The sequence below is a fragment of the Panthera uncia genome (assembly GCF_023721935.1).
Source record: "Panthera uncia isolate 11264 chromosome B3 unlocalized genomic scaffold, Puncia_PCG_1.0 HiC_scaffold_1, whole genome shotgun sequence".
NCBI classification, from domain to species: Eukaryota; Metazoa; Chordata; class Mammalia; order Carnivora; family Felidae; genus Panthera; species Panthera uncia.
Window position 1 is genome coordinate 121,458,783 of NW_026057582.1, and position 16,531 is coordinate 121,475,313.

Here is a 16,531-nt window from a genome sequence, read left to right on the forward strand (position 1 = left end):
AATGGAAAGACAGTCTCTTCAACAAATGGCGCTGAGAAAACCAGATATCCACATGCAGAAGAATAAAAGTGTACCACTTTATCACACCATACACAAAAACTAAATTCAAAATGGATGAAAGACCTAAGTGTGAGACCATAAAAATCCTAGAAGAGAAAACAGGCAGCTACCTCAATGAGCTAGGCTTCAGCAACTTCTTACTAAGCACGTCTCCAGAGGCAAGGGACACAAAAGCAAATGTGAACTATTGCAACCTCATCAAGAAAAAACAAAAAACAAAAAAACAAAAAAACAAAACAAAAAAAAAACTTCTGCAGAGAGAAGGAAACAATGAACAGAACTAAAAGGCAACTGATGGAATGGGAGAATACATTTGTAAATGATATCAGATAGACTTAGTATCCAAAATCTATAAAAGATAGGATACAAAGTCTATAAAAAACTTATCAAACTCAATATCCAAAAACCAAATAATCCAGTGAAGAAATGGACAAAGACATGAACAGACATTTATCCAATGAAGACATACAGGTGAGCAACAGACACAAAAAACGATGCTCAATATCACTTATCATCAGGGAAATAGAAATCAAAACCACGATGAGACACTAGTTCACCCCTGTCAGAATGAACAAAATTAACAATTCAGGAAACAACAGAAGTTGGTGAGGATGTGGAGGAAGGTAAACACTTTTGCAGTGTTGGTGGAAGTGTAAGCTGGTGCAGTCACTCTGGAAAACAATATGGAGGTTCCTCAAAAACTTAAAAGTAGAAATACCATAGGATCCAGCAATTGCAGTAGTAGGTATTCACCTAAAGGATACAAAAATACTGATTTGATGGGGCACATGCACCCCAATGTTTATAGTAGTACTATCAGCAATAACCAAATTATGGAAAAAGCCCAAATGATGTCCATTGACTGATGAACAGATAAAGAAGATGTGATATATATATATATATGAATAACATATATATTGTTCAATATTATTCAATAAATATATAACATATATATATGAATATTACTCAGCAATCAAAAAGAATGTAATATTGCCATTTGCAACAACATGGATAGAAGTAGAGTGTATAATGTTAAGCAAAATAAGTCAGAGAAAGACAAATATATGATTTCACTCATATGTGGAATTTAAGAAGCTCAACAGATGAACACAGGAGAATGGAGAAAAAATAAGAAAAACAGAGACGGAGGTAAACCATGAGACTCAAATATGGAGAACAAACTGAGGGTTGCTGGAGGGGAGATGAGTGTGGGATGGGCTAAAATGTGATGGGTATTAAGAAGGGCACTTGTTGGGATGAACATTGGGTTTTACATGTCTGTGATGAATCACTAAATTCTACTGAAACCAATACTACACTATGTATGTTAACTAACTTGAATTTATACAGATAGATGATAGATAGATAGATGATAGATTAGAAAGATAAATAGAGAGGTGATAGATAAAAATAAAGGTTATTAACTTCTTTAAATGTCTGTTATAATTCTCCTGGGAAGTTGTCTGGCTCTGGACTTTGGTTTGTTGGGAGATTTTTGTTACTGATTTGATTTCTTTGCTAGTTATGGGTCTGTTCAATTTTTTCATTTGTTCCTGTTTCAGTTTTGGTAGTCTGTATGTTTTTAGTAATTTATCCTTTCCTTCCAGGGTGCCCAGTTTGTTGGCATATAATTTTTGTAATACTCTCTTATGATATATATATATATATATATTTTTTTTTTTTTTTAATTTCTATGTTGTTAGTTGTGATCCCTCCTCTTTCATTTGTGACTTTTTTTTAATTTGGGTCCTTTCTTTTTTGTTTTTGAGAATTCTGGATAGGGGATTTATCAATTTTATTACTTGTTTGGAAGAACCATCTCTTAGTTTTGTTGGTCTGTTCCACTATTCTACCAATTTCATAGGTAAAGTGTTTTCACTCTTTCTTTCTCTCTCTCCTTCTCTCTTACTACTTTTGGGGGGAGTGCTTTTCTTGCACAAACCTGATTCACTGCTCAATCTCCCCCTCTCTGTCTCCTCTTCGTGAAAAGAGCTCCCACTCCTCAGCAACACTACCACTTTTCTCTCCCTAATTCATCTCTCCACACCACATACTTGCTGTGTTCTCTCTCAAATTAAGCATATTATTTTGTTTATTCTCAGATCAATTTCCAAGGTGTTCAAAAATAGTTTGAGGTTGATCTAGCTGTGTTCAAGGGAGGAGACAAGCCCCAGTCCTCCTACTACTCCACCATCTTAACTCCTCCACCACAAACACATGTAACTTACTCTCTATATTGTTATCCAAATTGTGTTTTTTTTACATAAATGAAACAAGTTGAGGTTTCCCAATGCAATCAGGGATATATATATATTTTTTTACTAATATTCAGGAAATTTAAGATTTTCTTTTGCCCTGGCATGTAATCTGATGCAGGCTCTGGAGTAAATTTTAGGCAAGTGACTGTTGAAATTCTAGCAGCTCTCCGAATGTCTCCATAACCCATCTGAGCGAAGAAACATCCAGTTTTGTTTCCAAATAGCTTTTTCCTTCCTTTTTAACCTCAATTTGTTGTTTTTGGAAGTCCTCTTTATCCCTTGAAAGCCTGAGAGGAGGGGGGCTAAATTCCATGTGATTTAGGGAGATGGGGGGCTGAAGAGGGAAAGGAAAAGTTTGACATGGGTGGACAGAACAATGAAGGAAATAAGGGTGTGAAGGGGGACATCATAAAAGATTCACAGCATGTTGCTGTCCAGTTCTCCCAGCACCATTTGTTAAAGAGACTGCCTTTTTTCCACCGGATATTCTTTCCTGCTTTGTCAAAGATTAGTTGGCCATACATATGTGGGTCCAATTCTGGAGTCTCTATTTTATTCCATTGGTCTATGTGTCTGTTTTTGTGCCAATACCATGCTGTCTTGATGGTTACAGCTTTGTAGTAGCGGCTAGAGTTTGGGATTGTGATGTCTTCTGCTTTGGTTTCTTCTTCAATATTACTTTGGGTATTCAGGGTCTTTTGTGGTTCCATACAAATTTAAGGATTGTTGAGATAAGCACTGGTTGTTATATGTAAGAGATGTATCACTGTGTTCTACTCCTGAAACCAATACTACACTGTATGTTAACTAACTTGAATTTAAATAAATAAATTTTTAAAAAGAATAAAAGTCATATCTAAATAAATGCAAAAAAGCATTTGACAAAATTCAACATTCAGCATGAAAGCTTTTTCTATAAGACAACAAGACAAGGATTCCCCTCTTGCCAATTTTACTCAACATGGTATTGGAAGTCCTAACCACAGCAATTAGGAAATAAAATGAAATAAGGAACATCCATATTGGTAAAAATGATGTTAAACTGTCACTATTTGCAGATGACATGACACCATGCATAGAAAACTTCAAAGGCTCCACCAAAGAACTATTAGAAGTAATAAATTAATTCAGTAATGTTGCAGGATATAAATCTAATACTCAGAAATTGGTAGAATTTCTATACATGAATAACAAAATAACAGAAAGATCAATTAAGAAAACAATTCAATTTACGATTTCACCAAAATAGAATAAAATGCCTCCTTAACTATGGAGGTGAAATATTTTCTCTGGGAATTATAAAACATTAATGAAATAAATTGAAGATGATATATCTACATTTATTTAAGTGGAAGGATATTTCATGCTCATGGATCAGGAGAATTAACATTGTTAGAATGTCCATACTCTCCAAAGCAATCTACAAATTCAATGCAATACCTATCAAAATATCAACAGTATTTTTCACACATCTAGAACAAATAATGCTAAATTTGTATGGAACCACACACACACACACCCACAGACACACACACACACACACACACACACACACACAAAACATGAATAGGCAAAGCAATCTTGAGAAATAGGAACCAAGCTGGAAGTATTACATACTGAAGATACACTACAATGCTGTGCTAATCAAAGCAATATGGTACTGGCAGAAAAATAGAGACATAGATCAATGGAACTAAGTAGATATGTCATATATAAGCCCATGATTATATGGTCATGTAATCTGTTACAAAGAAGGCAAGAATACAATGGATAAAAGACAATTTCTTTAGTAAATGATGTTGGGAAATTGTGGGCAGCTACATGCAAAAGAATAAGACTGGACCACTTTCAGACATCATACATAAAAATAAAACTCAAACGGATTAAAAACCTAATTAGGGTTTAATACACAAAATATAAGGGGTTAATGTGAAAAATATATAAATAACTTATACAACTCAATATCCAAAAAAAGAAATAATTCCACTAAAAATGGGTAGAAGATCATAAGGGTGCATGTATCCCTTTGAATTAGTGTTTTTTTTTTGTTTGTTTGTTTGTTGCTTTATTTTTGGGGTTTGTTTGTTTGTTTTGGTAAATACCCAGTAGTGTGATTGCTGGATCATAGGGTAGATTTATTTTTAACTTTTTGAGGGACATCCATAATGTTTTCCCCAGTAGCTGTACCAGTTTGCGTTCTCACCAACAGCATCTTTCCATGCCATAAAAAAGAATGAAATCTTACCATTTGCAACAACATAGATAGAGATTATAATGTTAAGTGAAATAAGTCAAAGAAAGACAAATACCATATAATCTCACTCATATGTGAAATTTAAGAAACAAAACAAACAAGCAAAAGGTAAAAAAAAAATGACAGACAAACCAAGAAATAGTCTCTTACCTATAGAGAACAAATTGATGGTTACCCATAGGGGGTGGGGGGAAAGTGGGAGAATGGCTTAAATAGGTGATGGGGATTAAAGAGTACACTTATCATGATGATAAAAAAAAATTTAAAAAAAACTATGAAAAAAACTATGAAAAACACTAACCTAAACAGCCATTTTTCCAGAGATGTACAGATGACCAACAGACAAATGAAAAAGTTCTTGACATCACTAGTCATCAAGGAAATGTAAATCAAAATTACAATGATATATCACCTTACACCTGTCAGAATAACTAAAATAAAAAAGATAAAAATAAGTATGGCAAGGATGTGGGGAAAAGGAATTCTCATATACTGTTAGTGGGAATCCAAATTTGTGCAGCCACTGTGGAAAAGAATATAAAGATCCATCAAAATATTAATAATGGGAATACCATATGATCCAATAATTCCACTATTTACCCAAAGAAAACAGAAACATTAAATCAAAAGACATACACAAGCCTATGTTTATCACAGCACTATTTACAATAGTCAAGATACAGAAGCAATCCATGTGTCCATTGATAGATAAATGGATAAAGACAATGTGAGATAGATAGATAGACAGATAGATAATATGGTGTAATATTACACAGTCATTAAAAAGGAATGGATTTTGCCACTTATGAAACCATGGATGGACCTAGAAGGAATTATGCTAAGTAAAATAAATCAAATAGATAAAGACAAATACTATATACTTTTGCTTATATATGGAATCTAAATTACAGAACAAATGAATGAACAAACAAACAAAAAGCAGAATCAGACCTAAAAATAAAGAGAACAAACTGATGGCTGCCAGAGGAGAGGGGATGTGGGAATGAGCAAAATGGGTGAAAGAAAGTGGGAGATACAGGCTTCCAGTTATGGAATGAATAAGTCATGGGAATAGAAGACACAGCATAATGATAATGTAATAGAGATGTTTTGGGACATATGGTAGCATAGACAGATGGTGAATATAGCGTAATAGTATGATGTATAAACTTACCAAATCAGTTTGTTGTTCACCTGAAATTAATGGAACACTGTGTGTTAACTATATTCAAATAAAAATATTTTAAAATAAATAGAGTCTCTTGTAAAAATATATTCTAGAGGTGGGCTGGGAGGGTCTGGATGGAGGAGTTGTTCCCCACCCCGCCCCTTCCTCTGTGAAGTGGTCTCCATTGGTGGCCAGTCCTTGGGAAGGCTTTGGGGAACTACTATTCCCAGAGCATCCCAGGCACCCAATCTCTGCCCTCCTGGCTTTTTGCATGGAGCACTACTTCTCTGGAAATGCAGTGAACTTGATGGCCCAGTCTCTGGTGTCCCCCACCATGCATAGAATGTGGAGGATTCAGTGTCCCCAGGCTGTAGCAAGCACACCTGGAGAAGCTGACCCTGGGAATCACCTGCATAATACAATCTTCCCCAGGTGGGACAGAGGGTGACTATCATAGAAAAAAACCCTGCTGAATGTCATATGATTTCTTCATGGGAATAAAAAATAACTGTGTGTTACCTGAGGATGTGAAGAACTTTTACCTGATGACCACTGGCTTCCACAGGACATGGAATGTGAAACTGGATGAGCATATCATTCTACTGGGCATCATGGCAATTAACAGAATCTCAAAACTGACTCAATTCAACCAGTTTTCTGTGTATTCACTCCCTAATCCACCAACCCTGGTAAACCTGGAGGATGACGGTCTTGAAGCCAGTGAGAACCAGCCAGAGAAGACTCACTTTGATTCTCCAAGTGTGATATTTGAGCTGGATCCTTGCAACGGGAATAGGAAGTTTTCCTTGTCTACAAAGAGGGAAAGCAGTGTTAGTGTGACACTGAAATCTGGTTCCTGGACAGAGTGTTATACTGGCATTTTCTTACAGATACCTTTACCACTTACTATCTCCTGCTCATCATGCACATGGGTCTGCCGCAGTGGCAGTAGGACTTCATCAGCTATGGAATTAGCCCACAAGACAAAAAAAAATGGTTCAACATGTATCAATCCATCACCTACAGCACAAACCTGCTTGCAGAAGGGACCAACTCCTTTGTGAACAAAGCTGGATCCCAGCAAAGTGTTCAAAAGCAAGAATAAGGCATTAATCCCTCAAAAGAAAATTCCTGTCCAGTCTGCATAGGCAGGATGCAAGGAAAGGACTCTGGGGGAGATCTGAGCCCTTCAAGTGCTGGCTAATACCAAAAGGAGTATAAGGCCTAGGATTTGGCCAGAAGGGGCCCTCAGGTCCTCCCTCCACCTCTAAATCCTTTTCTAGCCCTGGAAACCCTGTCCATAAATGAGCACCCCCACCTTCCCACCAGCCCCATCAGATGATGCACAGATGACCCAAGGCTCAGATTCTGTGTGTGGACCATAAGCATCTTCCCATCTGAGTGAGTCAAACCCTAGGCTTTCTATGTGCCTTGGTATTCGCCAGGAGTTCAATGGTGTACTCAGGTCTCCCCCAGAGTCTTTTCTTCATGCCCTGCCTCTGAAAGATGTGGAGAGTTTCAGAACTTGTTTAAGTAGCTAAATAAATCTGTTAAGGGCTTTCCTCTATTTCCATCCCCAACCCTCTGCACCCCTCAGCAATGATTAGAGAAGTCTCACAAATAAACCACTGTTTTGACCCATGAGAGATTAGAGCTGTGCTGTTCAACTGGTAGCCACTAGCCACATGTGGTTGTTTAAACTATATTAAAAATTCAGTTCCTCAGTCTCAAACCATAAGGGACTAATATATAGAGACCAAACTTAAGGTTTCTGACAGGGTTCTGGGTGGGGGGGATGGGCTAACTGGGTTACGGGCATTAAGGAGGGCACTTGGGATAAGCACTGGGTGGTATATGTAAGTGATGAATCACTGAATTCTATACATGAAACCATGATTACACTATATGTTAACTGACTTGTATTTAAATTAAAAAAAAATCAGTTCTTCAATCACATTACCCACATTGTTAGTATCCATGTGGCTGGCAGATTCTGTATTAGACAACATAGAGATAATACAACATTTCCATCATCACAGAAAGTTCTCTTGGGCAGTACTGCATTAGAATATTTTCATGCTGTCCTTGCTTAGATCAGTTCATTTTTGTTAGACAATGTGAATACCTTAATCTGATAGGTCATAATGTTTCATGAAAACTCTTGAAGATACAATTATGTGTTTTTATTTTTCATGAGTAATTCTCACTCTGCTCCTTTTTCAATTTCCTATAAAGTTTATTGCTTCCAAAAAAATATTCTAGGGATTTCAGTGAGGATGTTTTGTATGGGAATAAGATCTAAATAAGAAGACTGGGAACCTGGGTGGCCCAGTTGGTTGAGAGTCTGACTCTTGATTTCGGCTCAGGTCATGATCCCAGGGTTGTGGTGTCATGCCCCATGTCAGGCTCCAGGCTTAGTGTGCTTAAGATTCTCTCTCTCTCCCTCTGCCCCTCTGCCCCTGCTCATGAACTCTTTTTTTTTCCTTCTCTCTCTTAAAAAATGAACTTAAAAATTAAAAATAAGGGGCATCTGGGTGGCTCTGTCAGTTAAATGTCAGGCTATTGCTCAGGTCATGATTTCGTGGTTCATGGGTTCAAGCCCTGCATCGGGCTAACTGCTGTCAGCACAGAGCGTACTTTGGATCCTCTGTCACTCTCTCTCTCTGCCCCTTCCACACTTGAACTCTCTCTTTCAAAAATAAACATTTTAAAACTTATTTAAAAAATTAAAAATAAATAAATAAATAAATAAATCAGGAGACTGAGTGATTTGGAGACTGAGTGATATGGACTATCCTCCATAATGTGGTCTCCCACATCAGTCAGTTGAATGCCTCAGGGGAATAAAAAGGCTGACCCTAAGTAAGAGAAGTTTTATTGCCAGGTAGTCTTTGATCTGGTGTCAGCTGTTTTCCTGCCTTCAGACTTGAACTGAACCATTGGTTCTTCCTGGGGTTCAACCGTGCTGGTCTTCAGACTTCAAGTTTCCAGCTTGACATCTCATCCTGCAGAACTTAGAATTTGCCAGCCTCCATAATAGTGTGAATCAATTCCTTATAATAAACGTGTGTGTGTGTGTGTGTGTGTGTGTGTGTGTATAAATCCTATTTGCTATATTTCTCTGGAAAGCCCAGACTAATACAGATGGATTAGTTGTTTCTTTAAATCTATCCCTAAACCACCCTAGCTTCTCCAAACGTTAAGCATATTCATGTTGATACTATTTGAGTATATTTTATATAAATGCTATCCTATATGTAGATGCTCAAACAAATATGATGTTTTTTTCTATAAGAGAGCTAAGTCCCTACACCAAGGGATGGGGGGACGACCTGTACAGTAAAGGTTAATGGTAGATTTGAGGTGTTAAATCCCTTTACATTCCAAAGAAACTGACCCTTGAACCTACCCTTGGGAGGTAACCTCTAAGGACTGGTCAGATCCTGCCTAAGAGTCTTTGTATACCTGAAGACTTGGGCTATACCAGAGAGGTTATGCTAGTGTAATTTATGGTGGAAACATTAGGCCATATTGTATCTGTTTTGACCTCTGGAGTAGAAGGGGATTGGGTGACTCATGGACATTTTATGCCTACATGACCAACTCCAATAAAATCTCTGTCTTGGGATTGTGTTGTGTTTCTGGGTTACAATAATACATATGTGTTGTTATGCATTAATCTAAGAGAAATAAGCGTTGTTATACAATTCCACTGACAGGGAAAACCAAAAGCTCATACCTTGTCCCCCCTGGACTCTTCTTTATGTGCCTTTTACTTTTACTTTACTTTGTAATAAATTAGAATCATGATTATAACAGCTTTTCTTAGTTATGTTTCTTTATAGTGAATCATTTAACCTAAGGATTGTTTGGGTCCCTGACACAACATTAGCCCCCCAAAAATGTATTATTGGTAGTTTTTAAATATGTATATGTATACAAATACACACACCACACACACACATGCATTATGCTTATATGTGTACATGTGGGGTGTGAGTGTGTGTGTGTTTGCTTAAAAGATCAGTTCAGTCCCACAGTGGATTAAGTCATTCTCAACTAATGGTTTTTGTTAGTATAAAGTTCCAAAGTAATAAAATAATAACTAATATTTATTTAGTTCTAATTATGATCCAGATCAGGTGTTATATACCCTTTACTGCATTTCCCAAACTAACTCTGAAGTAAAGTTTATTCACTCTATTTTGGACATAAGTAACGAAGCTAAGATGGATTACCCAATGTGCCCAGTGTCTCACAGCTAATGCACTCAATCTCAGTTCTGTCTGGTTCTATTCTTTCTGGGAGGTGGGTCAACCTCCCTATTTCCAATGATATTTTGCTGTCCAGATGCTTCAGCAATTTTAAATTGGTTTTTATTTAAATTACAGTTAGTTAACATACAGTGTTAATCTTAGTTTCAGTTGTGCAATATAGTGATTTAACACTTCCATACATCACCCAGGGCTCACCACAATAAGTACACTCCTTAATCCCCATCTCCTATTTAACCCATCCCTCATCACCTCCCCTCTGGTAACCAACAATTTGTTCTCTATAGTTGAGTCTGTTTCTTGGTTTGCCACTCTTTCTCTTCTTTATCCTTTTACTCATTTCTTCTGTTTCTTAAATTCCACACATGGCTGAAATTATATGGTATTTGTCTTTCTCTGACTGACTTAACTTAGCATAATAGTGTCTAGCTCCATCCACATTGTTGCAAATGACAAGATATTCTTTTTCATGGCTGAGTGATAGATGATAGGTAGATAGATAGATTGATATTAGATAGATAGATAGATAGATGATAGATAGATGATAGAAAGACCACATCTTCTTTATCCATTCATCAGTCATGCAATTTTGTAAACTTGAACACTTTTTGTAGCGATTAACCTGTCTTTACTTTCTTTGTATATTACACATTATATTTTACAGTAGACTTTTGCACTAGATTTTCTAGAGTGCCTACATTTCATGCATGAGGAAACTTGGAGCCTCAGAGAAGTCATCTGACCATCTAAAGTCTACATAGCCAGCTTGAAGACTTAAACTAAAACTTCTGATTCCAAAGTACACACACTTTTCATGGAAAGAAAAAAAATTAAGTTTTTGTTCTTCCTGAGTCATTGAAGATAAAATGACTACTGGGGTAAAACCTCCTGCCTGCTATTAAAGTTTAATAAGGTCTACAATCTCAAAAACTCTGCAAAAACACTTCAGTATATTTACTTTCTGAATTTTCTAAGTTGTTGAGCTTCACTTGGAGATGACTAAATAAGAATGGTTGGCCTTGACTTTGCCTCTCTCTTTCATTTAGCTTGTGTTTGTCACATTTAATCCAGAATGAAATTGAATCCTCTGTTAAAACATTTGGTTTGCAAAAACCCTGAGGCAATGTTGACTTTACCTGAAAATATCCTTCTGTGCTCTTCCATAATGAATCAACATTTCATTCCTAATGTGTGTGAACTCTAGGACAAGATGTCTGAAGGGTAGATAGAGTTGCTTGATTCTAGTGTGTTGTTGTTGCTACTGTTATTTTTCTTTTAATGTTAAAACACTACACAAGGAAGACACTAAATATTTATTGTCATATACTGGAAAGAGATAAGATTAAAATGTTTGTTTATGTATATATAAGTTTATTGAAGAAAAGTTTATTATATTTTTATACAGCAGCATATGAGGTGGGCTGAGCACAGGCTATAATATTAGAAAAGAGAGTTAAAACTTCATCCCATGAAGTGATATCATGGGCAAGTCACTTCATCTGCAGTGGGATGAATGTACTGAGATGGGATGTCTCATTTGTAGAGTGAGGAGATTGGCCAAGGAGTGATTAAGTATTCTAATTTTTTATCTATCTCCTTAATGTATTATAAGGAATTAATTTTCCTAACAGCTTTGTTGAGGAAAAATGTAAATACCATGAAATTCTCCCATTTTACGTGTACATAGTTAGATGAGTTTTAGTACATTTACGGAGCTACACAACCATCAACACAATCCAGTTTTAAATATTTCTATCATCCCTCAAAGTTTCCTCAGTCTGTTGTTTCCCTTTCAACCCCACGCAGCCACAGATCCACTTCTTGTTCTAATAGATTTGCTTCCAACACCTCCCCAGCTTTATTGTGGGTATATTTGACATATATGACACTGTGCAAGTTTAAGGTGTAAAATGTGATATTTTGATACACATATATAATTGTGAAATAATTACCATAGTAAGTTTAGTTAACACATTTATCACCTCACATTATTAGCATCCCCCCCCCATGGTGAGAACATTTAAAATTTGTTCATTTTGCAACTTTCAGGTATTCAATACAATATTGTTAACTATAGTCATCATGCTTCCCATTATATCCCCAGAACATAACTGGAAGTTTGTGTCATTTGATCAACATCTCTTATTCCCTCCACCTTCCAGCCCCTGGCATCCACCAATCTATTTTTTCTTTCTATTAGTTTTTTTTTTTTATTCTACATACAAGTGATACCGTATACTGTTTGTCTTTGCCTGATTTATTTCACTTCATGTAATGCTTTCAAGGTTTATCCAAGTTATTGTAAATGGCAGCATTTCCTTCTGTTTATGGCTTAATTGTATTCTATTGTATGTATGTGTGTTTCACCTTACCCATTTATCCATCAATGGACACTTAGATTATATCTATGTCTTGGCCATTATAAATAAAGCTGCAGTGAACATGCAGACATTTCTTCAAAATACTGATTATATATATATATATATATATATATTATATGGTAGAAATAAAATCATACATTCTGTGTTTGGCTTCTTTCACTTAGGGTGATGGTATTGAGATTCATTTATGGTGTAGTGTGTAGTTTGTTTCTTTTGGTTTCTGGGTTGCATTTCTTTGTCAACTTTTAAAAACTATAACACATGCTCCTCTCCGAGGGGATATGACTTTATAAAAATATTATAAATCTGGGTTTATAATTTCCCATTACACAATGCTTTGAGGTCCTCACTTTTCTCAGAGCTCTGAAGTAAAATGCATCAAATAATTATGTACTTAAAATGTACTGTGTAGGGCACAATAGGTTTTGTAGTACCAAATGTTCTTTAAGATATTATTGCCCTCTTTATCCTAGGGAATTATCTGTATTCCGTACCTGTGAAGCCATAATGGAGGACAATATGTTCCTAATAAAACTAGCTTCAGGTGTTCAAATTCATAAATGATTTGTTCTGGATAGATAACCTCAAATTTCCTCTTTGTCAAGGCTTGTTATTCATTTTTAAGTTCTCTTATTATTATATTGCTTTCCCACTAGTGATTTTTTTTGGTGAAAATATGATTTGAAGGTATTCCTGAATATGTGCAATCATATCCTCAGTTTAAGTACAATGATAATCCTTTCCAAAAGGACTAAGTTTACTTTCCTCTTCTCTCAACTTCCACATAAATTACCCTAAAGAAGTTTAAATGTTGAAAAAACCTGACCACGATAGGAACAGCAGTCAGGGTAGTGGTGGTGGTATCATCATTGGGAGGACACTGGTGAGTTTTCAAGACATTTCTGGGAAATGGAAAAGAGTGGGCATGTAATGGGAAGGTGTTGTAACTAGAAGATAAATAACTTCTGGACAACTAATGCTGAGCATAGTGATTATAATAGACAAAACTGTGTTACATACTTCAAAGTTACTAAAAGACTAGGTATTAAATGTTCTCACCACACACAAGAAAAGAAATGATAATTATGTGACTTGATAGAGGTGTTAGCTAATGATATGGTGATTATCATATCGCAATCTATAATTGTATCAAATCAACACATCATATACCACAAACTTATAAATGTTATATTTTAGTTATAATCTCATTTTTAAAAAAAGGATGGGAACCTACTAATGAACCATATAAAACAGGAAGGCATATCTCAGAAGGTATGCAGAATAGGCTTGGTGAAGGCAGGCTAAAGGCATGAAAGGAAGAATGGGGCAGAAAATGCAGAGTAGCTTAACATCTCTTAGAACATTTGCCTCACTATTTTCTTCCTCACCTTCTCTGTATATTCAACTTGCACAGTTATCAGCATTCTGGACTTTCCCTTGGGTAAAACACAGATAAAATGATACACCGATAAAAGAATAATGACAACAAAACTTCTCAGCTATTCTCTAGTTAAAAATAGAGTTATTTGAGGAGTTATGGGTAGTTTGAACCTCCAGAAGAATACCTCAATATTCGGATGCATTTGAGCTAGGGAGCAAGAAATCCACCATTTTCCTTCCATACAGCACCCTAAAGCTCACTTCCCACTTCTGCAGGGCTGCAGCTGAACCTCCAAGATTCCTAGTAATTAATCAACATACTCCTTTATTTTTAAATACAAGTAGCAACCAAGAATCAAAATATTTATGAAGAAAATCAACAGGCTAAAAAAAAAGACAAAAAACAAGGAGGTAACAAACAACTGACATCCCAAGGAACAGAAATATTTTAATATGTTCCATAATTCAGTAGAATAATTCAAATTAAAAAAACAAAGAAGTAAATAACTTCAAAGAAACTCAGAAAAATATTTGACACAGTCATAACATGATGTTATGAAAAAAGAGGTCATCAGTGAAGAATACAAGCCTTTCAGAAATTCAAAATCTAATTGCTGAAGTAAAAAATCAATTAAAACTCAGAGGAAAATACAGAAAAGAAAATGATAAAAATAAAATTAAATAATCAATGCATAAATTATGACTTTTAACTATTAGAAGTTCATGAAAAAGAGACAATGGAGATAAATAAATTACCAAACAAATAAAATAACATTTTCCAGAGCTAAAAATTAAATTTCCCAGAACTGACTATCTGGCAAGGTAAATGCAACAAAGATTGCACTTTGCCATGTCATGGAAGATTTTTGCATATCCAAATTATTAAAAATAATTCCAAAGAGAAAACAAGATTACCAATAGCCGAACAGGAATCAGATTGAATTCTAAGAATGTTCAAAGGAAGCACTTGATGCTAAAAATTTTGAGTAATGTCAAAAATTGCAAAATATTTTGGTATTTTGGCTATAGTGTTCTAGATCCAGAGAATATATCAGTCAAGAGAGTATTAAAACAAACAAACAAACTAAAACTAAGAAAATCCACCTCTCATATGCCCTGAAGTAAAGTTACTTATGATGTATCCACCAAAATGAGAGGAATACAAAACAACAAAAAATAAGGCTAAATAATAATGGCCCTCTCAAAGATATACATATTCTAATCCCTGAAGTCTGTGAATGTTACTTTATATGGCAAATATGAATTTTTAAGTGTGATCAAATTGAGGATCTGGAGATGGGGAGATTATCTTGTATTATTTGGCTGGATCCAATATAAACAAAAGGAACTTATAAAATAAATGATGATGATAGATCAATAGGTAGGTAGCTGCCATATGATACATATACACATATATATCATATATATACATATACATACACACACATAGATGGATAGATACATAGATGAATAGGATATGTTGAAAATGTGAGATATAGCCTTGGTTTTGTCAATTGAACATGTCTTCCTGGATGTTCTTTGTTATTTCAAATTCAACATGCATGAAACTAATTTTTCAAAATTATCTCTTGCCACAAACTAGTTTCTCCTCTTGAGTTTCATTAGATAATTGACTATTATTCCTTTCTTTTCCTACATCCAGTGATTGATCTTCTATCAATTACATTTTTAGTCTGTTTCCTAAGACATTATATTTTGATATTATCAAAATATTTTACTGTATTATTGCCAGTCGTGATAAGAGAGTAGAGATAGAGATAGAGATGAGACAGAGAAATCCTCAAGAGTGGCAACTAACGCTCTCTCATTGCCTCAAGCCAACAAGTTTTTAAACATATTTTTGTAAGAATAAATATTATGTTCTAATTTTTTTTTAATGTTTATTTATTTTTGACAAAGAGAGAGACAGAGCATGAGCTGGGGAGGGGCAGAGAGAGAGGGAGACACAGAATCTGAAGCAGGCTCCAGGCTCGGAGCTCCGAGCTGTCAGCACAAAGCCCAACGTGGGGCTCAAACTCACAAACCGTGAGATCATGACCTGAGCCAAAGTCAGGACGCTCAACCGACTGAGCCACCCAGGCGCCCCTAGATATTATGTTTCTAAACCATAGATTTAATTGTCATTTCTCTGCCTCAAATTGAACATGCTACTTCAACTTGCCTTTTACACTTTTTCTCTGACACTAATACTCTGTACTTTCTGTGTACAAACAAAAAATCCAAATTTATTTATATTAGGGAATTTCTATCAGGATTTTGGATAGCTTATAGAATTGATGATATCTCCAGTAAATTTAAGAAAACGGGCATACACCAAAGGAATCAGCTAGAACTACAGTCAAAATCATGCCACAGAAAAAGCCAGCTGCTGTAGGACACTGGACTCTTCCCTTTTATATAATGGGCTCTGCAGCTGTGATCCACTTGAATAATCCAGTGTCCCCATTGCTTGGCATGACTACTTTCAGATCCAAAATATTGGACAGAAACATCTGTTGGTTGGATTATGATTCAGGCACAAGCAGCAGATAGCATAGAGGTCATATCTGGACATTTTTGCTACTTGTAATGACACCCACTGAAGTTAAACAGCAAGAATTTCTGCCACTTGAAGAATTCCCAGACATTTTGAAGTTAAAAAAAATTACAATGTCCAAATATTCCACTCCTTTGGCTGTTCAACACCCATACATACATTTCTTCTAAAACATACCACCTAAATTAAAATTTCCTTC

The 16,531-nt window shown here is 35.6% G+C and overlaps 1 pseudogene; it reads left to right on the forward strand.

Annotated features, from left to right (window-relative positions):
* Positions 1-6,091: 6,091 nt before the first annotated feature.
* LOC125909039 (tubulin polyglutamylase complex subunit 2-like) lies at positions 6,092-7,048 on the forward strand (annotated as a pseudogene).
* The last annotated feature ends 9,483 nt before the right edge of the window (positions 7,049-16,531 follow it).